The sequence below is a fragment of the Tinamus guttatus genome, unplaced genomic scaffold (genome assembly GCF_059628265.1).
Source record: "Tinamus guttatus ecotype Peru unplaced genomic scaffold, ASM5962826v1 Tinamus_guttatus_pri_ptg000173l, whole genome shotgun sequence".
Taxonomy (NCBI): Eukaryota; Metazoa; Chordata; class Aves; order Tinamiformes; family Tinamidae; genus Tinamus; species Tinamus guttatus.
The window spans coordinates 293639-320140 of record NW_028288707.1 but is presented as its reverse complement, the minus strand read 5'-3'; positions in this window follow the sequence as shown (position 1 = coordinate 320140).

Sequence of the window (26502 nt, the reverse complement as noted above, 5' to 3'; positions counted from 1 at the left end):
TATTGCATCAAAATATTCTCTTAATTAAAATAAATTTAAACACAAATATTTTTCTACACAAAAAGTTCAGTCTGTAATATGTGCAGCTGGGGTACTTTCATGGCATTCTCATGAAGACAAAAGTAGCTTTCAAGTTAGTGCAGAGCTGAGTTTAACATTCCTGTTAAAGACGAAGAAGTTCATTGAGGTCAGAGGAAGTGTTGATGCAAGCAAGCCATATAATGTGAAAATTAGGAAAGCAAATATGATCAGCTTATACAAGGCAAATAGATGACTTGACCACTGTGCATATCTACCTTGTATATCTACCAGTGAGGATATCTGTGAAACAGAAGATTCTCAGTCTTGCTGATAAATATGTAACAAAATCGGGGCAGAAAGTGAAGCTGGACATATTCAACCTTGAGATAAAGGAATTCCGGACAAGTCTTTAAGGAGGCAATTAGGTATGTTGAACAGTTTACTGAGAGAGATGATGAACTTGTGGTTCAAAGTCTTTAGAGTAAACTTACTAAATGCCTACTCTGAAGAATATGTTTTAATATATCCTTGATTTCTGCAGCTTCTCAGAGAAATTATTTGCATGTGTGTCATTTGCATGGGAGCTAGGGGAAATCAGGGGCAAGGTCGAATGGTTGGGGTTGTCTTTTGGCTCAGACCCTGTGGGACTCCCCTTGGCCCAGCGCCAGCCTCGTGGGCTCTGGGGGAGCAGAGCTGCCCACACAGCCCGGGGCTCGCACAGGACCTGAGACAATGTCTGCAACCCCGTCCAAGCCCTGTCCTCATCCCGAACCCCTGCTGCTCTTTGTCTCTCTGCTCCCACGATGTTTGTATTCTTTGCACCCAACAGCCCCATTTCAATGGAACAGCATGTGCCAGTGTCCCCTAACAGACATAGAGTTGGGAGGGAAAAAAATCTGATTTAAGCTCTTTTCGTTTACTGATTTCTGGGACTAAACTAATGTCATGTCATGTAGTTCTGAATTCTGCAAAGTACTGAATAGTCTGATTTAACATATACCTACCATTAAGTACCTGAAGAGTTTAACTGATGTCAGTGAAACTAATTATTAGCCGGTGTACAGGTTTAAGTGCTTTTCTGGATGTGGACCACAATATTTGCCACCATGAAGAATGAAATCCTGACACTATTTTTATCAGTAATAGAAGTTTATTAATTTGCAGAAAAATATTTTGAGGGGAATCCAACTTTAACTATAGCCTAGAGCACCTTAACACACTTGTCAAATCTCATTTCTTCAAAGCCTCAGGTAATACAGAAGCCTCGAGAATTCAGAGTAAATGAAGTTTTCCTTAACTACAAGCTGAAAACAGCTTCCCAAATTGAAGAAAATATCTTTCACTTAAGCAATTGCTTTGATCCATTCACTGAAAACTTTGAAGATAATGAGACCCATATATAAAGAGGAATATACAGAATTAGCACAGTGGTCGGGGATACTCAGACATTTGCTTTCCAACACAGTAATTCATTTTCCCAGACTACTGGAACCAGAAATTCTCCTTTCTGGAGAATGTGAGAGGTATGCCCACAATCTGAACAGTGGTTAATATTTACTTTTATACGTCTATTAATTGAAATAAAGTGTTCTTTCTATAGTGTTTATACTGGAACAAGGAAGATATAACTTGCAAATACACAAATTGAAAGGAAAGGATGTTAAATTCTGGCTTTTACAACCATTACATAAACTAAAAGCAACTGCTAATATTTCCTTGTGGGTGTTCTGACTTTTCTTTTCCATATTTTTGTGCAAGGGAGGATATATGAACTATCACAGCTAGGTTTATGAATTGTCAATGTAAGCAGTCAAAATGATGGTTTTCTATATTATGTGTCTAATCTCCCACTTACACACTACAGCAAGATTGGACAGATGAAGGGGAAGCACTTAAAGGCTACTACAGTATTTATTTCCTGACATGAAAAGCAGACCACCCTTGGTAACTTTTCTCCTGAAGAAAACTTCTCATCTGAACAGAATAACGTGTGTATTTTAAATATTGCCCAGGCTAATCATTACCACATTTCCACTGCTCTGCTCTCACAGTGAATGTCTGCATCTGAGTTATGGCTTTGGCTCCGGCTGTCTTTTGTTCTGCAGTACCGAAGGCAGTGTTTTCCCCTAAACTGACATCTGTACTCTAATGATTTAACAAGGGAGCCTTTTGTTTCATTTTGCTCTTGCATGGTGAAGTCCAGGGCTCTATCTCGGAACTGCGGAGTCAAAAATTTTTAGTAGTAAGACCAATCACCAGATTTATATGTGCTGGGACCAAGCCTACTGAATGGTTATATAACGTACCAAGTAAAAGGTCTGCAGTGGGTGGGGGAAGAACAGTGTAAAGATGTCTTTAATGGGCTTTACCTTTAACGTACCATTGCAAACCACAATTTCTTGTAATTCGATTGCATTTGTTTTTTCAATAGGTGACATCCAAGCCCTTGGAGGAAAGGCATCCACAGAAATCCTATGTCATCCCTTCCACCTCACATCACTCCTGCAAGAGCACATGGGAAAGCAGGAAGGTCCATCACGTGCTGCTACTGCAGGTTATCCTGTGCTGGAAGGTGGTTTATACTGGAGCACACCAAACATGCCAAACATGAATCCAATCAGGGACCTCCTGGAACAGGCCCCACAGGTGCTGTGATAATGCTTAGTTAGTGCTTGGACAGCGAAGTGATGTACATGAATGACTATTTTGGCTTCAGTGTTACCACTCAGTGCTGTTTTACCCAGTAAGGTGAATGGAACCATCACATCCTCCAGAAGTATTTTTAGGAGTATGAATAAGAGTCACATTTTTTACACACACACCTACCTCACTGCCTTTTCTGCAGCTATGGCTGCAGCTCCTGGAGATTTCACAACTACTTCCAGCATCGGCCTGTGTAATGCACCTGTTCCAAACAAGTTCCTCTTCTTTCATGGTTTTAGTGCAGAGGGAAAACATTGCTACAAAAAAAGATTTTGATTTTTCTGCCAGCACAACTCTGTTGTACAACCATGCAGCCGCCAGCCACCAGCCCCTGGGCACTTGCTGACAGAGGGAAGAAAAGGAAATTGATAACTGGAACGGCTTGTCCGAGTAAGGGCCCTATGCATCATAACCTAAGTCATCAAAGATTCTCCAGCTTCTACTGTGGGTGCTGGGGGTTCCTGGCAGTGTGATTCCCAAATGACCCAAAAGTAACTACAGTAAAACTTTCATCTCTGGCTTGTGTTTACACGCTTTATTTTTGTAACAGAAAAAGGGAGAAAGGGACTCAACTCATCTCCTTAAGTACAATTGTACCTAGCATGTGGATTTTTATTAGAATAGGGAATATATGTTTGTGTACACACACACTGTGCATTTGCTTCTCATACTTCTGAGGCATGCAAACTGCCAGGAAAAACACAAACAATAAGTTCCCCTTAACTTAAAATACAGTGTTTCCTTGTGGCCTCTCAACAGGATTAGGACTGAGGAAAAGTATTCCCAAATCTAAAGCTTACCTGTAGCAGACCTCTGTGGCTCCATATTTTATATCTAAGGTGGAAATAATTCCAGGGACTGTATTAAAGCCATTTATATCCACTGAGACAGAGCAATGTGTACACCTACAGTTACTTGTTTCTTTTTGGTTGTTGCTGTTAATATCCCTCACAGGTTGTCCTATCCTTTCCTGTTCCTTTGTTAATGATCGAGAATACATTTCTCTTACCAGTGCACTAGCTACTTACGATATATCTTCAGAGCATGAAGCCCTGGAAGACAGGGTAAATTAGTCCATACCGTATAATGTTTTGCAACCAGATGGCTTGCTTTGAATTATATAGGTAGAAATCAGCACCAGATTTGACCTTTGTGTTGCATTTTCCCATACAGATGTACTCGAGCTTTATAAACTCAGTAAGATACAGTTCATCACCCTTTCCTCCTTCACTCTGTTCTGTGTCTAATTCCCAGGAGGGCTGCCCAGGAGAAAACAGGAATGTCTCTTTGGTAATAGGACATAATCGCCCTATTTATAGAAAACAGGCTGATTACTATAAGCAGGCTGGACCAACATAGCACAAAGTCTGTTCAAAACACTTAGCTGCAGCATTCAACTTGGTGATGATTCAGGCCTCCAGGGAAGACAGAGCAAGCGGGTCAAACACTAAAACAACATTAGTTAAAAAGCATGTGTGTTAAGGTCATGGCTGGAAGAACACAACATTTTTTTCATGCATTTCAGTAAAGTATAGAAATATAATATGTCCTGTGTACAGGCTCACTTTTGAGATGCAGAGTAGGCTGTGTCAATGAATGGTTATGAATTATACTTGGTTAATACCGATGCTGTGCTCCGCAAAGGCTTTTTCTTTAGCTGCCATGCAGCGATGACCTAGAAGTGCAAACAAAGAAAAGATGTGGGCAGGAACAAAAGTCCTCAGACAGTTGCCAGATTTGTTTGGAACAGTACCACAAGTATGGTCCTAGAGAGGAGGAAATTGCTGCTGCACAGCTGGAGGCAGTTCTTTCATTCAACGTCAGAACAAGGCTTTCTAGCAGGGTTCCTACACGTGGAGTGACTGAACACACATAAGAATGGCCATATTAAGCCAGACTACAGTCCATCCAGCTAACTATCCTGCCAGTAGCAAATGCCTAGGGAATTATAGGAGCAGAGCCAGAAAACATTGATGCTTCCCAAGAATATTCTCCCACATGCCAGCCTTTTACAGCACCAGCAGTGTCATTATGAGTCACGCTAAGGAGCAAGCTCGAGCACTGGTCTCTTAAGTGTTTGCAATGCTTAACGGTGAGCATGCTCTGCAGCATAACTCTATGTCTTTGAGACAATGAACGGCATGTGCCAAAAGCCATTCCAACTGGCGGTATAAACAGGCCTGCATCAGATCAGACTCCTTTAGTTTTCTACAGCATTTCCTCCACTGCTAGTCCTGCACACATAACTATCCTCATACTGCACTGCAGGGCATGCAACAAACTCCCTAGGTTTCACACAACAAAAACAGTACTGAATGGGCTGCAGTTCAGTTTGCACATTATTCACTTTCAACTAACTCCCCTCCAACACAAAAATAATTATAAAGTCTTGGGAATACAGAATTCACAAAAGAAATCTGGGACCAAATACTATATAACGTGAACAAAGCTGACTGTGTTTGACTGGCCTGAGTACTCTGGAGTATCAATACAGGAGCATATTTTCATTCAAAAGGTCTCAGTATTTAGCAACTCTAGCTATACCAGAACAAGAAGTGAATCAGCCTCATTCTGTGAGGAACCATCTCTGTTTAATATGTGGGCTTTAGAGCTGGTCAATTGTCCTTACCAATCTGAAAAGCAAAAAAACCCCAAGGAAGAGACACCTTCTTACTACCAGGCAGAGTAGTGTGAAGGGCTGAGGAATGCAGAGTTGTAAGGCAATATGGGCCATGATTAGGTTTTGCTTCCTGAGCACTCAGACACTTACACAGGTGGGACAAACATTGCAGCTTGTATCCCAATGACTAGCAAGTTCTCTCATTCTGACAGAATTAAGGAGTACTTTTTCTGATCATTTACAATGTTTTTAAGGGGATAAAGACATACTGAGTATTCAGTTAGTAGGAATGAACATTTGCTTTATGGCTAAAAGAGTAGTATATAAATGAGCTCCATCCTATTGCATTCACACTTTCTTGCTGGGAAACAAGAGGGATCATTTCCCTATTAAAAGACTAAAGAATCTTCCATGAAACTAATTAAAACTGAACGAAAAAACCGTCATAGAATCAGGCAGACTTATCAGATTCTTTTTAAGATCTGAGAGAAAAAGTCTACCAGTTTTGGTGAGCAAAGAGCATCTCTGTCTCTTAGCGTAGTCTAAGAAAACATCACTGAGGGAAGCTGCCAGTTTTGCTTCTTAAATTAGTATTACTACTCACTCAGTAATAAAGAATGCTTTAAATTGTGAAGTAACCTGCTAAGCTCAAAATTGGAACTTCATCCTGCCTCCGTCCATTGAGACTGTTCAGTAGATACAAAGCAACTGCCCAGCTGCAGCAGCAAGATTAGAAAGACCTACTGGAGTTTTGATATTGCTATGAAATAGTGTTATTTATACAAAAAATGTGGTTAACAGGAATAAGCATACATACATAACAAACAAACAAACAAAAGAGAAGCAATTTGAGCTTTAATCTCCTCAAGAAACTCAGAGAAAGATATTATTCTTCAGTCAGATGCCTGCTGTATGACATTTAAGTCTTTGCTCATGAAATAAATGATCTCATTTACACTGTTGTCCCTCTAGATCACTGTATTCTTAAAGATCTATGTTCTGGGATAAAATCAGAACTGAACATATTATCCTTAAAGTTTCCCTATATGTAACAACCTATTTACACATACTTGTTAAAGTCATCAAAGTGCATGATGCCAGCTCTTCCAGATGAAGATGCTCCAGGGGACCACAAGGAGCACGACTGCTCTGCCAGCAGCAGCCATGTCATTCCAGAGTGCACCTTCTGAAGCCTGGAGTTTCACTCCAGTTTTATGCACATGATGTTGAAATTGGGATCTTGTTCACAGGTTTGCCTTCCTTACACTGCAAAGCTCTGAATGAGCAAATATACAAAAATATGATGACATTAATGGAACCATATGAACTGCAACTCCTTAAGCACCCTTTGTAATTTATTTTGATAACCTGACACATTAGTGTAGAAAGGGTTGCTATAGTAACTTTAAAGTCATCTCAAGGAGCTGGGTGTGCTAATTGGCATGCAGCGTGAGTAGCTCTTTCACCAGTTTCTATTGCTATGGTAACATAACTGTCACTTTACCCTGATGACAAATGGCTGTGATATGCTTTAGCTTGTGTTCTCCCTTCCAGCATCTTGATTTGTATAATTACATTTAGCAAATGAATGTAAATCCTAATCTCAGGGAGATGAAGGATTTGCTGTCTGAGTTCTGCCATTTGTGTGGCACTTGCACTGCACTAGAATGTCATGCACTCTTTCCACATTCTCTGTGCTTTGACATCTCAACAGAGAGTTAAGCTTTATATCATAATATACAGGTTATGACATACCCTCACCCTCAATGCATGTTGACCAGTAATAACAGAACAGTATGTGTAGCAGTCCAGGCTCCAAGCTCCTTGTCTTGGTAAAAATTGCCATGTCTAGTTAGTCCCACTCTGCCCTTCAGCAGTCTGGTGCAAGGTGACATCACCTGGCTAAGCAGTCTTAGCCTCATTCGAGTTGTCACTCTCTCCAACAGCCTTTGGTTTCTTTGCTTCACTAGGCTCACATTTCACATAAATCCAGGCCCACTCCTGTCTGATTTCCTCATCCAGCACCAGTCTCTCCCCAGCGCTTCCCTGGATCTTTGTTACAGTCTCGTGACACCAGGCACTTCCCTCTCCCCCTGCAATCTGCATCCATTTCCCACAACTCTCTTGCATCTCCATTAGTCGAGGGCCTTTCACCACCTTCTCATTGCCTGTAGGCATCAATGAAGTTAGAGAAAACACTAGCAATATGGTATCCCTGTTTCTGATTTTGGATCCTAGGTCTGTATTTATGGCCTGTATGTATTATGGCCTGTAGCATCCCCACAATTACAGTTTTGAAGAGTGTCTTGGACAGTTCTGGGCTAGGCTATACACATCAAGAATGCCTAAGAAAGATTCAAAGATTTATAGTTTATCAAAATGAAGAGGCATATTGACCATAACACCAATTGATGTCTTTATACAGTTGGGAAAATACTGGATTTCCTCTTAGTGATTTTTTCTGAGGTTTTTAAATAGTGTAGAAACACATAATTTTGCTTGATTCTCACTTGTCTTAGTAATAGCAAATATTCATGAAAAGACCCATTTTCTTCTCTTTTGGATTACTCGGAAACAATATAATACAGTTTTTCTGTCTCTTGATACTGTTAATTGAGTACTACAAAGGATTTTTTTTGTCAGTAGCTCTGTTAATAACTCAATCAATTAACATTACACCTATGAGGATTTCTAAAAAAAATTCAATGTAGAATGTGCAAAAAGTGCAACCCTACTCACAATGTATGTGCGAGCAGGAATAACACACAGAAAGCTATACCAACAGCATTAATTTTTCATAACCTTTTCCCCATTCTTAAAGTGAAATCATTAAGACAAAAATATGAAGCTATTAAAAGAAATTCCTCTTAATTGAAGAGGTGGTGTCATTCTCACAGCTTTTAAAAGTATTTTAAGATCTTGCAATATTAACTCCTCCTGTGAACTATCCCGCTTCTACTATTAGTTCTTCTTGGAATGATCTCACCTAATATGACAGTAATCAATATAGAAAATAAAGGAGATATTTTAATAATGTTCAGTTACACATTTTCCTTAAACAAACCATTCATTTAAAATCTACATCAAGCCTCTTACATTTCCAGCAAAGAGAACAAATTTTCTGTGTTTTGTATTGAAGTATTATTCACAAGCAGAGCCAGAGACAGCTTTAACAAGCCCTTTCCTTCAAGCTTTTCCATATGAACAATGCATGGACCTGAGGGAGCAATCCATATACATTTGCTGCAGCAAGTACAGCTTGGTTGTGAGTTTCCCAACCCTCCCTCTCCTCCATTACTTGTTCCCATTATTATGTTGATATCGAGCTCATTCGTTGGAATGACAGAACTATATAAGAAGCCAATTGGATCAATGAAATTAAAAATTCATTTCATAAAAAGAAATCATAAAAAACTCTTTAGAGAGTTTCTTTTATCCATATTCTCTCACTGAAGCAGTTGGATGATGGAAAAAGGGAAAGGACAGAACTCTCTTAAAATAGCTTTGCTACTGGAGAAACTTGCACACGGTTCAGTCAGAGCCATGGTGGGATTCTGCCAACACCAAGGAGATGTCCCTTACTTGTGTTCACACTGCCCATTGTAGTGCTGTGCAGATACGCTCAGATTGGCATAAGATTCTCAGCAGGATAAATTGCTTTTGAGCTACTTTGGGTAGGATGTGTCCACTAGTCCACATAGCTCACATAGAACCTTCTGACGTAAGTATAACTTACACATTTTAGTATTACACTGCAGTCTGTGGTCCAGAAAAAAACCCTAAATTGTAATTGGGCTAGTTAAGGTGTAGCCCTCATGATTACGTTATTGTGAGTAAGGCTTGCAATTGACTTAAGGTCCAAAAAGGTCTTCGAGAAAAATCCTGATTCCAGTGACGTTACTGTCAAAATTCTTGTCAACTTCAGAGGAGACAGGAGCTATGTGCTGAAGAGCATGCTTTGCTACAATTATTTTTCACTTTTTTTTAAAAAAAATGTATTAAAGTTTCTGAGGGAAATGACTTCTCAGCACTGCACTAACAATAATCCAATTACAACAGAAGCACTTCCTCACCCCTCATAAAACTCTCCCTAGCTAGCTCTTTTGGAAGCAGCATTAATCAGCCTGAGGATGCCTCATTTCTTTTCTGTGTCATATTCGCAACTGGAAATCGTAGCATTGGAGAAAGTAAGCACTCTTTTCACATGACTGAAGACAAACAGTGATGAAACATGGATCTGAGGTCACTTGGAATGTCATTTCTCCAGTGGCAGTTGTGCCACTGCAGGTACACATCTGATTCCCTGGGAAAGGTGCCTAAAGGCTATGCAAGAAGCTTCATATTCCCATTAACTTTTAAATGTTCCAACAAGAGAAATATAACTGAAATGAAAGGGGTAGTAAATCCAAAATATGTAAAAAGAGATTTAAGAACAGTTCAGATGTGGAGTTAGAAAGTGAGATTTTACTACAGAATGAGATACAGGTAGTTTAAAAGCCTCCATATCAGACACATTCTCTGTTATGAAGAGGTTTTGCAGGTGGTGTTGGTGATACCCGCAAGTTCTTTCTCCATGTTTCTGAGAAGTCTAGGTACAATTACAATTTTATTATAAATGGAGTCTGTTACAATCTAAAGCAGTAGGAATTTTCCAGGTCCACATTCCATGCAGCTGCTTTCTCCTGAGTTCAAAGACCTCAGATAGAGCTGGACACAGTTGATGTGGATTGGGATGGGGAAATAGCTCTCCTTTCCCCCTGGCTCATCTGACAATGCTGAGGCACACCCAGGATCACTAGTCTGTCCCCAGCAGACATGTATATGCAGGTAGCTGCACATATGCATCAAACCCACATACATAGTGTCCCACAAGCTGCATGCCACAGCCATGGAAACAAGCCTGACACCCTATTTGCTCCCATTTCCTGAAAAGTTTTCCTGCTGCAGCCCTGACATCATTCACATCCTTTATTATCATACTCAATACGCATTCAGAGGCCATTACCATGACTGGGAAGAAGGAAGAGGAGCTAATGGAGGAAGGATTGTTAATGACCTTACCTCCTTCTCCTTCCTGCTTTCTCATGTTTTAGTAAGTCTGTCCGCGTCCCTCACTGGAGCAGACAGAATAGCAATTGCATCACCACCTGTGTTTTCACAGTGCTATGTGACATTATATCAAGTAGCTCCACTAAATCATGTATTAGCTCTTTAGATCAAAGGCACTAGGTACGGTACTTAGTCATATGCTCACACGACTTTGAGAAACCTTTCTCAACTACATCATCGTAGCTGCAGCTAAGAAGAGGACCATAAATATTTCTGTAGAACAAGGGAAACCAAAAGTTAAAATCTCTCTCCTTGTCAGCAATTCTTGAGCAGGACAGTACTCAGTTCATGCAAATACTTTTTAAGATGGAATGTATTTCAAGAATGCAAGGACTCAAAGTCATTTGGCTGAAAATTTTCAGGTGGCTATGAAGTTGTATTTGGGAGATCTGGTTCGTTTATTGTAAAAGAAAATGGATGCCCTAGGTGAAAAGATGAAATCAGGTTGACCCCTTTGGACTCTAGGGAGAGAAACTGTGATTTCATACACAATGGAAGACTACAGTAGCTATTAGGTCATCATCAAAAAGATGTTTCATTAGTATATCATGTAGCACCAAACTTTAAGGTTTGCCATGATAAGCACTGGTGCTAAAGATGTAGCAGATGTCTATTCACAGACTGTTCAGGAGAAAGAAAAGTTAATCTTACCCAAGAGAGAACTCAGACTCAGCTGTGTGCTGCAAGGTGCATGCTGGCAAACTTAGTCAGGAAGGTACACTGTGGAGGAACATCTACCTATTATAGCCCCACAGTGGGTTTGCATCCAAAAACAATGGGCATGAGACAATTTGGGGCTCTGTCAGGGCATTTTTTGTACAGATGGATCCAGTATCATTGTCCATAAGAATACCGATACTACTTATGTGACTATAAACAGCTGCCATTATCAGAATTCACATAGTAGTATCTCTCTGCTCTGTGTTAATGAAGTCTTATGTTCCACATGGACCTCTGTTCTTATAGTTTCACACACAACTACCTTGATTTTTAAAATCATAATTATAGCATTTAATAGCTGTTAGAAATTGAAAATTTAGTGCTTTTTAAGTCACCTAGAATTTGATACCTCCTTTTTCAGTAAAGCACTGAGACTTTTTCCCAGACATGGAGATTCTGGACTAAATTTTAAATTGAAATAGAGCAATTTTCTACAGTGAAATGTCTTTGTCCAATTTCTGGGCCTCCTATATCTTTCTTGCTAGTCTTTCTATTTTTCAAAGGATTCCCAACTCCAAAAGAGATGCAAGCTCTGAAATATGTGACTCAATATTACATGTTGTGAGGAAAATACAAAGATTTGTGATTTATCACAGAAAAGGCTGCAAAAAGCAGTATATCATTGCGCTGTAGCTGGTGCAAATTACAGGAACACTAAGCAGCAAACTGCATTTGCATCTGTGCAGATACACTGATTTCCTAATGGCAGAGATACCTAAACAAATTTGCCAAGAAGGTGCTTGGAGGCAGATTAGCGTAAATGTATGTCATTTACTTTTAAGATACACCGGGGCAGCTTGTAACTGTGAGAGCTTGCCCATCTCCACTTGTAGCCAAATCTCTTCTAGGACATTCCCAAGCATGGATCTTTTTCTCTTACTTCAGATCAAAGACTTGTCTTCATCATAACTCATCTGACCTCTTGACGCTCCTCTTCTTCTAGCTTCTCTGGCATGCCCGTTGCATTCATTTCCCATTTATCCAAAATGCACCTGTTAAAATCCCCTGGATATGCTTTAGTCATCTCATTGGCTTGTATTTAAATCCAGTCTCTGGTTCTCAGTTTTCCTTGTACAAGATTCACATTTCTTTCTTTAGTCTCCTACAGCCCTTCCTAATGTCCTTTTCAACTTTCCTTATCAGGGCTGGCATCATTTGGCCACTGCAGAGTTGGCAGCCTGGCAATATGTATCTCCCTTGTTCATTTTAGCAACTCACCGCACCTTAAAAAAGGGACACTGATCATATATATGGATAAACGCTAACAAATGAAAAAGCTAATAAAATAATTCTGGCTATGCAGAGCATTATCAATTCATTTATTAATAACCTTATTATTTTTTCAGTTAGTCCTTAAAATGAAAAGAAGTTGCCTCATCTCTGCTGTATTTTGCACATGACTTAGTCTGTAAACTTTGCAGGGCAAGAATTGTCTTTCCTAAGTGAAAATGTTTTGATAGCTACCAGAATTCAAGGAACAAACAATGAAAAAGCTCAACTCTTCAGAAATGGTTATTTTCGCACTCTGTTTCCTATGGGTTCTGGCTTCTCTTAAACACTGTTGAACTGATAGCTGCTGCTTGTAGAAAAAAAAGTAAACCCTACCCTCTGACAATCACTTTTAGTGTTAAAAATATTTTGTTCTCACTATGGACAGAAATGGATCTAAGCTGTTACAGCAAAATGTACTCTCTTCTGTTTGCCTCTTCTTAAATGTAATGGCCCTTAAGTTTGAAAGGTTTAGCCTCTAAGGAAAATTTAGCCACTTCTTCAGAGAGAAGTAGCTCTGTCTTTGGCTGTAGGCTCTGGTTGCCGAACTTCCTTAGGAGTAAACGGACTTTTACAAAACTCTATAAAGGACAATTTTTATTACAACTTTACTTGCTGTAATTGTCACTATGCAATTGAGTTATACTTGGTTTCTGGGATGTGGTGTAACGTTAAAACCCTATCTCACTCTGATGATCATTAAATCTTATCTCACTGATGATTGCGAAAGCATGACATAGCAGGGAAGTACTGAGTTCACAGGGAGTATTGCTGTGCAGAATAACTGGTGCCAAAAATAAATACCTGGCTCCCTTGGCACCTCAGGAAGCCAATATGCACTTTTGCAACCGCTGCTTTAGAAATCACAAGCAAATCTAGCATGGAAAGGACATCTGGCTGGCACTTAGTCCAGTCCCAACTCAGAGAAGGGCTAACTTCAAAGTCAGTTCAAGTGGTCCAGTGCCTTGTCATGTAAAATCCTCAAGAATGGAGATGTACAGCCCCTCTGGCAACTTATTTTGGTGCTTAACCTTTTTGTTGTGAAGAACTTGCTTTGCTTGTCTTTGTAATAGCTCAAAGATAAATGAAAAAACCCTTTATTGAATTAGAGCAGTTTTACATGATGGTCCAGGCCTGCAGTATCTGAAAGGCAGCTGAACTGGCCGCAGCAGCATCAATGCAGCTTCAAGTGCTCTCAGCTGCATCCAACCTGGCACAGAAATACCAGCACACAGTGCTCTTCAGGGTATTTCTAAAACAGGGAAATAGAGATAAAGGGCATCTTAAAGATATCCGCACATTTATACATATTCACTCCTGCACCAAAGTTGAGAGAAGTCCCTAAAAATATGTGTTTATTGAACCCACCAAAGAAGTTGAGGCCATATGTTGGGTGCAATAAGTACATGAACAGAGAGACATTTCACGTGCCAGCAAATAATCAGGCCTCTGGTTACCAGGCTGGCAAATAGAGGCGAGAGTTTTGGCAAGCAAAGCAGTGGAGAGTGTATTAGTGCAGGAACACAAGCTGCACCTTCCTGCACTTCAGTGCAATTCCTCATATTCATCAGGAATGCAATGGTGAGTAATGGCTCCTCTAGCTCATCTTTGATGTTGGATCAAGCTAGTCTGCATATACTCGCCTAGTTCAGCGTAGAAGTCAAGGTGCTGACATGACTTTATTTTCTTTCAGCTGTCAGATGTATGTTCCCCTGGGGGGATCTCGCAACAGGAAATGAAGGAAGCTTTTCATCCCTACTACAGCATATCGTCCCAAAGGCCTGGGCTCAGCACTGCCCAGGAGCTATAAGAAAAGTCAAATCATTCAAACTTACAGTACACACAAAAATGTGCATGTTTTTGAAGGTGTTTTTTTCTTTTTTTTTTTTCTGAAATGCAAGCAGATTTCTACAAATGGAGAAAAAGTGGGTTTAGGGGATTAAGTCTCCACAAAATCCCACTGATTGAAGGCCTTTAAAGTGATGACATGCCTGCAATTACAGACTCTGTGTTTACAGAGTGAGGGAAGGTCCCTCCAGCACCCTTAATTAGAGGTTATGGTTGGATATGGTTACAAACGCTCAGCTTTATTCAGACACTTCCCAAATCCTGAGCCAATAATGCTAAGATACCCTGGGTTTTGTAATTGTGGTGTGCTTGCATGCAATGATGTGACAAGATCATTGCTGAGACTATTTTTTTGCAGCTCACAGAAGCTGCGCGGCGATTCCAAAATGGGTATACCTGCTCATTGTCACTTCCCAGCTTGATATTCAGGTTAACTTATAAGAGAAGCATAGCTGTTATTCTTCCCCAATAAATTTCGTCTTTTGTTCTCTCGCATATCTCAGCTTACCACATCCTGGGTGGAGTAGCTCAAAAATAATAGAAGAAGTATTTGTGGTTCTAGTACATTGAGAGAAAGTGCTAGAAGACTGAGTGTATGTACTGAGAACAACTTCATAAGACTAAAATGAATTGTGAAGCTTGTAGTGGGTTATTAGCCCAAAATTGGGCACTACCTAAGTAGTTTTAAGAATTTTATCCCCTAATAATTTACAAGAATATTCCTCTGGCTTTAATTTCTGTAGACATCTGTTCATGATTACTATGTTGGCTGAGAGCTGCTAAGTCTTTTTGTTTCACTTCTTCTATGAAGTATATGTTTAGGATGTCAGGTTTAAACAGAACTATCTCCACAGATGCAGTTAGGTTGAACCCTGTAATTTGAAGACAGTTAAACCACTCTAGTGCAAACTTTTAATTTAGCTGATCTAATATCAAAGGTATTTTGTAATTTACCAAACTTTCTGATTTATTATTTGCAGGAAGGCCCTGTGGTACAGCCTTACTGAGAGCTGTTAGCTTTTTCCATTACAATCCTTTCCTGTGTTTCTTGCCTGAGGAAAAAAAAAAAAAATCTAGTTGGCTTCTCTTCAGATACATCTCTTTTTTTCTACTTCACACTTGAGATTCCTCTTGTCTTTCTTTCTTTCTTTCTTTCTTTCTTTCTTTCTTTCTTTCTTTCTTTCTTTCTTTCTTTCGGGAAGGAGAGCTTTCATTTTGGTAGATTTACAAAATTTTCTATGTTGAACATGCTGAACTTCTTTGAAAATCCTGGAAGGTGAACTTTCTTCCTTTAATCTGTTTCATATTAGGAATGCATAGACAACCTGAAAATTCAGCTTTCATCAGGACATTTTATAATATTGTATAGACGTAAAGGTAAGAGGTAAAATGGTCATTTTAACTTTTATTTAATCTTTGTCCGCTCACATATGTTTTCAGTGACTGACATTATAGGATGTCATAAAGTTTTCTAATAATGCTTTTTTCCATTGGTTTCTATTTCCTTTCTGCTCATCAATGCCTCTTACTTTAATCCACTTCTTCCCAAGTCCGTACCTGCAATTTCTGCCGAGTGTCTGGTAAAAGATGTCATTTCAGAGAGGCACATTACTGTTGTTAATCCTCTCTGCTCCCTGCCTACTTGGCCTCATTATGGCAGTATTCCAGGACCCTTGGGTCTCTAATATATTTTATCTTAGTACAGAAGAGTGAGGAATGGAAACTCCTGTATAACAATTTTAAATGAGACACCAGGAGACTTCTCCGAAGTAATATAAAATGCCACACACAGCACAGAAGCTAGCCAGAGACATTCATGGTCTTGTCTGCCATGCTCAGGTGTCATTTCTCATTGGCAATATTCTGGGAAGACAGAGGGTAGAGGGAATACAGGCCGACTCAAAGAAAATGAAATACCACAGACATAATAATACTATGAAATTAGAAAGAAACAACAAATGTACTGGTGCTAGTTGAATCCATTCCATTATCCCAGGTATATATATCAGAAAGGTGACATGTATTTTTAGATATTTATAAAATGAGAGATATAGGCAAAAACTGGGAGTGACTAAGATTATAAACACTCTCTTATCAAATAAACATCAAACTCATTATAGTTATGCCTCAAATGCTGATTAAGACTTTTAAGAACTATCACAATATAAAGACTTAGTAAAAGACTTAGTCTTTTCATCGACTACAGTTTCTCTCACTCACTTGCCTGAAGTGGTAGGTTTTTTTGGATTATACAGTGAAGATCAGCCTACCTGAATTCTGCTGTACTGGTGGTAGAAGCGTGTCAGACATTTATTATAAACAAAGGTACTTTTCTAGGCCTCAGTTGTCATTTAAAAAAATTACAGAGGGGCCAACTCTCAAGCAAATTTATCCTGCTATTGGCTGCTTATGAGATTTCTTAGCATCCTATTTATTACAGCAGTGTGTTTCAGCAGACAAGTAGCATCTCTAGATCACTGCATAGACTGCATTCTTGAGGGGTGCTATGGTCTCTCCATCTGTGTCTGTCTCGTTTTCAGTGGTTTTCCCTATCATGACAGCTGAGCTCAACTTTTACAATGTGTGTTGGGCACAATTATTTTTTCTGACTTTTTTCTAAGTCTGGTCTCTACTGGTTTCTTTATGGGTGCTGTAGTTATGCTTTCTTATTTAGCCTGGAAAGTAATTTCAGTTCTTCACACTATAGTAGATATCTCAGTCCAGTCACGCAATGTCTTCCTCTTGTCATATATTGGAAGAACTTATATATCACATTACTTGTTAGATCTCTTAGGTTTTGGTCTTTATTAATTCTCAGACTCATTCTATTTCTTACAATACATTTTATCATTACTGCAAATAGTCTGTAGAAAATATTATATTCCTGTATAATTTCACTGCTATATTTATTTTATTATCCACATCTCTTCTTTGTTTTCTGTCATCCTTTCTACTCATTGAAGAACAGGTCTACAAAATGTTCCCTTGTCTTCTACTCATCATTATGAAAGGATATAAGAAAAATATTTTATATTATGTCACAGGAAATGGCAGTGAAGGATATTTGACTCAAAGCTAAGCTATATCCTTAGAAGCAATGAACTCTTACCTGAGAAGTGCAATTTATATCATGCTGTTGGTCACCCACATCACCAAAACAACCCATTTCAGGGAGGAATCAGTAATGGTGAATCTGCCAGTCTCCTAGGAACACCCACTCTGAGCTCTAACGAGGCTGAGAGTTCGAGTCCGCTCTCCCAGACCTGTCTGTCTAGTATGGGACAATGTCAGCCTCCTACAACCACTGGAAGGCAGAAAGAAGAAAAACTATTGGCTTCGCAAATTTGTGAGTGCCTGGATTTATTGTGATATGGATCTTATCCTTTAATTATAGTGAAGCCTACTGAAACAGATCAAAGGTGAAAAGAGGCTTTGCACTCAGCCTGTAACTTCCAGATGGTATTCAGCAGTTATCAGGAGGTCGAAGTTCTGCTTTGACTGCCTTTGTTCACAGTGGCCAATACTGAAATTCAAACCTAGTATCTCCATGCTAATGCGTTTTCCATGTGGCAAACACAGATATCTCATTCTTCCACCTTGTCTTTCCTAGACGTTATTGCCAGGGCTATGAGACGCAGTATGGTTTAAGAGGGAAATCAGGACCATAATTCATGCCACAGATTTGCTGTTTCACCTTCCCGTCCTTAGGCTACTCTGCTTCTTTCAGCAAAGTGGACTTCAGTGTAAGGCTCTGGTCTTGTCCGGCTGAATACATAGCCTAACCATTAATAAATATTAGCAGGTCAGCTTCATGCAGCCCAGTGCTGTTTCATGACCATTTTTGACATTTCATATCTGAGACAAAAATTAAATCCTTCTTTTTTTTTTTTTTTTTAGCAGAATTTAGCGAAAATTCTCTTATTGGCAAACACACGTCTGTCTGGTTCTCTCTCACACTTAGGCTGCAAGTGGCTACCAGAATCTTGACCTCGGAAACTCTCCTGAAGGAAAACTTTATTTCACATAATATGTCTCTTCAAAACAAAATTTAGTCTACTGATTTTGGATGATGCTACATGTAGCTGAAAGTGCTCTGACATTGGCCCCAGTTATTACTGAACTTTTTTTTTTTTTTTTTTCCTGGAAGAAATGGCACCGTCTTTGGTTCTCTAGAACTGTCTTTGTTCTCAGAACTGATGTTTAAATAAGATAATATCAGTAGGCATCTTTAAGCCTAAACTCTACTAGACACATGCAGTGCAGCTCTAGTACTAATGAAAAACTGGATAACTTTTTCTCCCCGCCTACCCTATTTCATCAATCGTCTGTAATTTTTCTGTTTTCTGTCTGAAATATGAGATCTAAGACAGGTGAATGAGCAAACAGTGCCAAAACCTAATAAATACTCATATAATTCCTCTGTTTGAATCATTGTTACATCTACTGATCTTTTGATAGTTATACAGCCTGAAATCTGTGCTGTCGTCTCGTATGTTAGGTTCCTTCTTTGGAATTTAAGGCTCAGGAATTTAAGAAGGGTAGCAAATAGATGGGTTTTTAATTTAGGATTTTGTGCATTTATCAAGTGATAATAATTCTGATAATCTAATAATGGTGACTGAAAATAGAACAAAAATCTTCTTTTAAAAAATTATGCTTCTGAATCTAAAACAGGTGAAAAAGAGTAAGTACCAAAATTATTTTTTTCCTTTAAGAGAAACTTTTATTAATTTTTGCATGCTTTATTGGACTAACATTGAAATCACTCGTGCTAATGACATGGAGAATGACCACAGAAGTAATCACCCGGAACGAGGTTAATATATCCACCTTTGTCTTATCCTTGCAATCAGAACTCACACGGAGAAATTTATTTAATTAAGAGTATAAATGGTATTATGCTGTACAGTGGGAACGGAACCATGGCAACTGTAACAACAGCACTTACTGCCAAGTTGTAATCAATTCAGATATTTTACTCCGTGGTGAATGGTGAGCAGGTCTGTAAAACTGTGCAGTTAAATACCAGAGGCAGGCACTAATATTTTAGCGATACGATAACTACATTTTGCAAACATCTTTGTTTCCAAGGTTACGGCCTTGGCTCAGAACTTCCTCTTGCATTCAGCGAATATTTGGAATCCTTCAGGGACTGGTGGCCTGGCAGCTCACAAATAGTTAGGTCGGGGTCACGTCCTTTACTTAGGCCTCCCAGTCATTTCAGTTTCAAGGCTACACATATCGAGAAGGGTTAACTGTGTGGCCCAATGCATTTTTATATGTAAGTATTACTAGTGGTTAATCCTACTTCATCATGACATTTTGCAAGAATGTATGTCTTCCATGCTTGCCTTGCACATGCTATCCAGATCCATCCTCAAACTTGCTTAGGTCATCTTGCCTAAGCACAATGACTAGTGCCTGCCACAGGGTACATTATGCCATGGCAAGAGAAGTTCAGAGCAGGTGGGACCACAGCAGTGCTCTTGGAGCTGGAGGGTTTTCAGGCACTTCAAAGGAGGCAGCTATACAAAGTCACAAACACCAGATCTCATACACAGGTACCTGTTTTGTAGTTGGAATTTCTTCTACCTGAAACACTGTCAGATGCAAAGTCCCAACTGCAGTCAATGTCCAGGGCCATTTCAGTTTATATACAGAATAACAGAAAGACTAGCAACAGAACTATTATATAGTGTTGGCCCATTTGTTTGTTTCTTTGTCATGGAATTTTTGGCACTTCTGACAGAACAGTGGACAAAATCAATTCCACTCTGTGTATGATGGAATATCTTTATCAAACAGGAAGGCTTTATATCACTTCCTGGCTATAGTCAGACTTTACATTCTAATCTATTCCGGATTGTTTGCTCCACACAGATTTCCTCAAAAGAAACTCTTGGGCACTGAGACATTTTCCAGGCAACTGTAGTTCTGTTTCTGTGCAAATTCTTAATTCCTTAATTCTCAAGTGCATAAATTATCAGCTACCTCAAGTGGAACAGAGAATCTAAAGGGGTTAGTCATATTATTTATTTTAAGTAACTAATAAGGATTGAAACCTGCAAGCTGAATTTGCTTTTACAGTCAATGGAGAGAAATTGATACCTATGAAAGTCAGTTTAGAACTTGTAAATCCAGAGGCCGAAATTAGTATGAAAATCTCCATAAATATTCTTTACCTAATTTTCTAAATGACCCAGCTCAGCAGAGATAATGGAAAATGTTCACTACATGTTTTTTATAGGTAAAATAGAGTCCCACTGCTTTTGATGGCCAAGAAATGCCTAATGTCTCTCAAAATAGCCCAGCGACTAGCGCAGAAATTTCCCTAGGAAGTTGTAGATCTAGCTTATATTACTGTGCAGACTTTTAAATTTTCCTGTGAGAAAAGGGAAAGAAGTTGCCTGGCTGAGGCACCTGACCAAGGATCTGGCAAGGCTGGCAGTGCCTCTGGGCTGCTGAGCACCAGGGCCTGCACACTGGTGGAGACCAGCACAGTGAGCAAGGAAGGTCTACTGCAACTCTGCTTAAGATGCAGAATTTGTCTTTTGAATGGCAAATTCCATAGCCAAATGTTTTGCTCAATTCCAAACCTGTCAATAAAGGGTCATTCCTAACACTGTTAGAATAATTAACATCTAGTTAGGTTACAGCATTGACATCAGCTAATTATAGCCCAAACAGATATTTGAGACAAAATGAAAAATAAACGTGCGGAAAAGAAGTGGGTGGGAGCTTAGCACAGTTTTCCAAATCAGCCATGCTTGTAGAATTAATTCCTTTAATAATTTCATTATGAGGTCAATGAAAACTGGCCTAGAAAGAACATGGAAGGACTAATGCATCGAGGAGCTTCCAAGGAAAATACAGAAAAATATTATTGCTAAAAACTGCTGCAAAAGTTCACAATAACGAAACCACTGCCAAAGTAATGAACAGTAATTAACTACAGCCAAGTAAGCCAGACACATTGTATGTACTCTTCAGGAGAGTCTGTTTGCTTAGACACAGTTCATCTCAGTTTGCATTCATTAAAACATTCCTCATGAGCAATGGGGAGATAAAAATATCTGTTTAAGATAGCTAAATTTAAGACAAAGGCATTAACCTGTTAGGTAAATTTGCCATTCCATATACAAGCTTAAGTCATATATTAAGCTGTTTAATGGTTAAAAGTTGAAATCGTGCACATACAGATAACAAGGATAAATTACGTAGGAAAAATTTCAGTGCAGGTCAAACTACATTCCTTGGGCTTTCCAAAGCAAAATCTCCTTTTACTAAGTAGATAGCACTACAAAATAAACATGGCTTCCTCACCTCCCTCTCTAAAACCAAAGCAAAATGCTTTTCTGTTTGTCATATTTTTACTGTGGCATTTTTCATAAAATGCAGTTAATACCATTGATAAGCACAGGCATTATTAGCATCCTCCTTTTGTCATCAATTTGGTGTGCTTTATAGTATGGCAGTTGTGTTTTTTTCATTACTTTTTCACTTAAATCTGATTATTTTTTTAATTTGTATATTTTAAACTTTCTTAAACTTATTTGAAATCATTTCTTCAGGGAATAATCCCTATTCTGCAGATTGTATGCACGTTTCATTCGCTCTTTCATTTAAATGACCTGCCATTTCCTTTCCTTCAGCAACTGAAGCAGTTGTGAACCCTGTTCAAAGAACTAACTATAAAAAACACTTATAAAAGTGAAAGCAGAAACAGTTCTTTTGAACCGAACACAGAATTTCAAAGAAATAGTTGCGAAATAATATTCTGCCCCATTGTCATATTTACAAAACTCATCATGGACGTCTTAGCATTCATGAGTATTCTGTGGGCACTATCAGGCTTAAAGATTTTTTTTTAATCAGCAATACAGGAACATGATAATTTTAACCTTCTGATCCTGACTACGTTAGTCACATAGAGATCTCTCAGCATTTCCAGAACAGAGCTGAGAATCTCATTGTTCCTTTGAAAGATGATGGGAACCAAAGACATTTGGCTTCTCATATATCATTCTTCAGTACCGTTCTGCACCAAATCCAAATATCATTTGCTTTGCAAACATTGTCAATTAATAAAAGTTGGAGAACCTGTCATCAAACTGCATCTTTATTCCAGAACACCAAAGGTGGATTTTGAGAGTCTGTTAAAAGGTCAGTTTGGATCAGTGCCTATCTAACACCATCTAGCCCGTTCTGGCTTCCGCCCAGCTATTACATTAACAGAATATATCAGACTGATGGCCACTCTGTGCCAGAAACACAAACTGGAGATCACGCAGCAATGTCATGTTTAGATTTTTGCCATTATTTTCTCCTTTCGTTTGTGCTGGATATACTGCAGACAGCCTACACTGCAGACAGTAGGCAATCTTACTACACTCTATAAGTTAATCTTCAGTTCCTGACAAGGAAAATTAGGGTTCATGTAAATGGAAATTAATCAGGACTGGACTTTTCAGAACTCTTAAAATGTATCATTCCACTTCATGCTGGACAAAGAATTTTTTTTTCCTGATGAAGAAGTTTCATCTCTAAGGCACGTAATTCACCTGCTGAGCTGCAGTGGATACAGACAATCAATGGAAGTAGGAAAGACATGGTTTGATTTATGCTGAATTTGCTGTAGAGTATTGTCCCCAAAGGAGAATCATTATGATATTCTGAGAGGTATCTGGATACTGAGTTGGATGCTGTCATGAGTAATCTTTGCTTTAATGACTGTATTTATAGATATCCTGCAAGTAGTTTATCATCTCGGAAATCAGAGAAGCAAGTTCCAAAAGAAGCTGAAGTAATTTGGTGGTGCCCATTGACCCTTTACATTTTTAAGCAGCTAAAGGAAAGATATCTTTTTCCAGTAAGGACAATAGGACCTTGCAGTGTATAAAGCGAAAAATACTTGGTTTTATATGGCTGAATGAAGAGGTTAGCAAATGACAGACCATCCAGGTTTAGAAAAAGGTGTAGATTTCAAAATGAGTAAAGGGCAATTACTTTCCTACAACACTCCCTGGCCTAACAAGAAGTCATGCAAGCGGAAGGCTCATCCCTGCTGTTACAGCAGATGGGCAGTTGTAGCATTCCCACTTCATGAACTCTCAGCGGAAACACCTATGCCCTTCAGGGATTGCACAACTGAGTTTCCTGAAGGAGAACGGATGGATTAGGGAGGCTGGAAGGTGACTGAGATTACGGCTCTGTCCCTGGAAATGAGGGTGGCAGAGTTGCAATGTGCCAGCCAGTGGCCCCATGCCTCTTAGCGAGCTGCTGTCTGCAAGCATGGCTCGAGGTACAGGGGAGAACATGGTGCTCAGATACACTTCTGAGCCCTGAGGCAGCTCACTTAAGATACTCATTTTTATAATGCATGCATGGGACTGCGCAGCCATCCAGAGGAACCTGGACAGACTGGACAACTGGGCTGTGAAAAACCTCATGCAATTCAACAAGGCCAAGTGCAAGGTCCTGCACCTGGGGAGGAATAACCCCAGACACCAGTACAGGCTGGGGACCGACCTTCTGGAGAGCAGCTCTGCAGAGAGGGACCTGGGTGTCATGGTGGAAGACAAGTTGACCATGAGGCAGCAGTGGGAACTCGTGGCCAAGAAGGCCAATGGGATCCTGGGGTGCATTAAGAAGAGCGTCTCCAGCAGGTCGAGGGAGGTGATCCTGCTCCTCTACTCAGCTCTGGTGAGGCCACATCTGGAGTATTGTGTCCAGTTCTGGGCCCCACAGTACAAGAGGGATGTGGAGCTGCTGGAGAGAGTCCAGTGCAGGGCTACAAGGATGATCAGGGGCCTGGAACATCTGCCCTATGAGGAGAGGCTGAGGGAGCTGGGCCTGTTCAGCCTGGAGAAGAGAAGGCTGAGAGGGGACCTGATCAGTGTCTATAAGTACCTCAAGGGAGGGAGTGCAGAGGACGGTGATGGTCTCTTTTCATTGGTAGCCACTGACAGAACTAGAGGTAATGGCCACAAACTGAAACACCATAAGTTCTACAGGAACTTAACGAAAAATTTCTTAACAGTGAGGGTGACAGAGCACTGGAACAGGCTGCCCAGAGAGGCTGTGGAGTCTCCTTCTCTGGAGATCTTCCAAACCCGCTTGGACGCAGTCCTGTGCCACGTGCTCTAGGTGACCCTGCGTGTGCAGGGGGGTTGGACTAGATGATCTCTAGAGGTCCCTTCCAACCTTAAGTATTCTGTGATGCTGTGATTCTATAATGCATGCATCTTTGCATATGTCTTTATTCAAAATCCTTAGTGTTGTGTTCTCAGCAAGGCTGATAATCTTCATTTCGCACTGAAGATGCAGAAGGGGTACTGCATTTCCTGCAGCACAGCTCTGGTATTTGGAGAGAATGCCAACCGTATGGTTAGGCTCACCTCATAAATTCACCATGTAACTGAAGTATGAGCTTCAGCTGGCCAGCATGGTCAATTCATGTTAACAACATTTGTATTGAAGGCAATACAACAACAAAACAAAAACAAAACAACAACAACAAGATGCATGTATTTCATAGACTACCATCCTGAGTTGCCTTTCTTAAGCACTTTAGGACACTTCTGTACAGAGAGAGAACAGTGCGTTTTGATTCATGGAAAACCTGAGGGCCCATGAAGCATAATTCACATTTGCAGCATTGCTTTCAAATATGCCTTGCACAGACCTGGAACTGAGCTGCTGTGCATGCAGAACAGGTTATGCAAGAGCACCCCCCCTGGATAAAGCAGAAAGTGAAATCATTTCCTCCTCGTCATTCTTAGAGGCTATTTTGGCAGATCAATTGTATTATTTTTGAATTGGCTTTTTTCACAGAATTGTTTTGTTTTTCCTGAGGACCGAGTTAGTGTGTGTGTACGTGTGCTGTGGGGCAGGAGGGAGGAGTGAAAAGGTGCTGTGCTGGGCAGGCCATGCACCAGAGACATTGTGCAGAGCCCAGCAGAAAATAGCTAGAGCGCGGGGCCGCTCACAAAGACCCGAGCGGAAACCCCCACCCCCATGTGGGGAAGTTCCCACTTGTGCACCTTTTCACAAATACTGATTTCTTACAAGGTTTATAACTGGCATAATGGGCTGTGTCTGCACCAATATATTTAACACTACCAGGGCACGGGCTGAAGTTGTGTGCTGTAATTGTCATTTAGTCATTCCCATGCACCTTAGCACAGTTTTTGCACATGCCAGCTAGCATTGCAAAGCTTAGGAGCAGCTTGAGGGTTGGCAAGGACCTAAGACTTCCTGCTAAGCAGTGTGGACACAGCTGCTGTTTTAAGGAAGGAGTTTAGCTGTATGGTCATGAGCTGTGCTATTTCTCTTGCTGCCAGAATGGAGAAAGACTTCTGAGCTGTTTTACTTACCTGTTGCCATGTAATGGAAAAAAGGTAGCACAGCTCCTAGTTATAGGCCCAGCTTTCCACTGAAGGGGGCTGTGTACTGTGACTGTGAAGTTCTCAAAGGTATTTTAGATTCCTAATTTCCAAGGAAATGAAGATACTTGGTTATATTTGCACAGCTTTACTTAGGCCTTATTCTGGAAAGCAAAGATAATACCAGCTTCCCTTTCTAAGGACAAGACACATTAGAAAGTGCAATATATTTGTGTTCTGTGCCTCAACAGGCAAAACGCAGTGAGTGAAATGCAAGGAGGAGCTTTTTATCTTTTAGCCTTAGGTCCCTTCTCCTCATACCCTAAGGTGATTATCTTCATTCTGATTCTGCTCTTCCTGAGTGAATTCACAACACACAGACTTCTGAAAATGCAAAATAAGGGGTCAGTTTTGCAATTCTATGTTAAAATACATGGTTCACTAATTGCCTCTCTGACATTTCCTCTAGCATATAAGATTCCCATAATATTTTCTGGCCTGATTGGATCCATTTCACTTTTCAGTCTAAAATTTCTCAATGATCTCTGTTTCCTGATAGTCTAAATAAAATAATCCCTTTAGTGATAAAAAACTACAGGTGAAGGCATCTTTGAGGGGAGCAGAAAAGGTGGCGTAAGCCTTTGCTTTTTATAGTTTTAGTTTACAGTGATGATATATATACTTGACTGCAGATGAAACCTCCAGGTATGGTTACAAGATTCCTATCCGCACACACATGCATACACACAACCATGGGCATATGAGCGCTTGCTATCTGGGGAATGAGACAAACAGCACTGCTTTTTTTTGCCAGGGAGAAGCTGATAC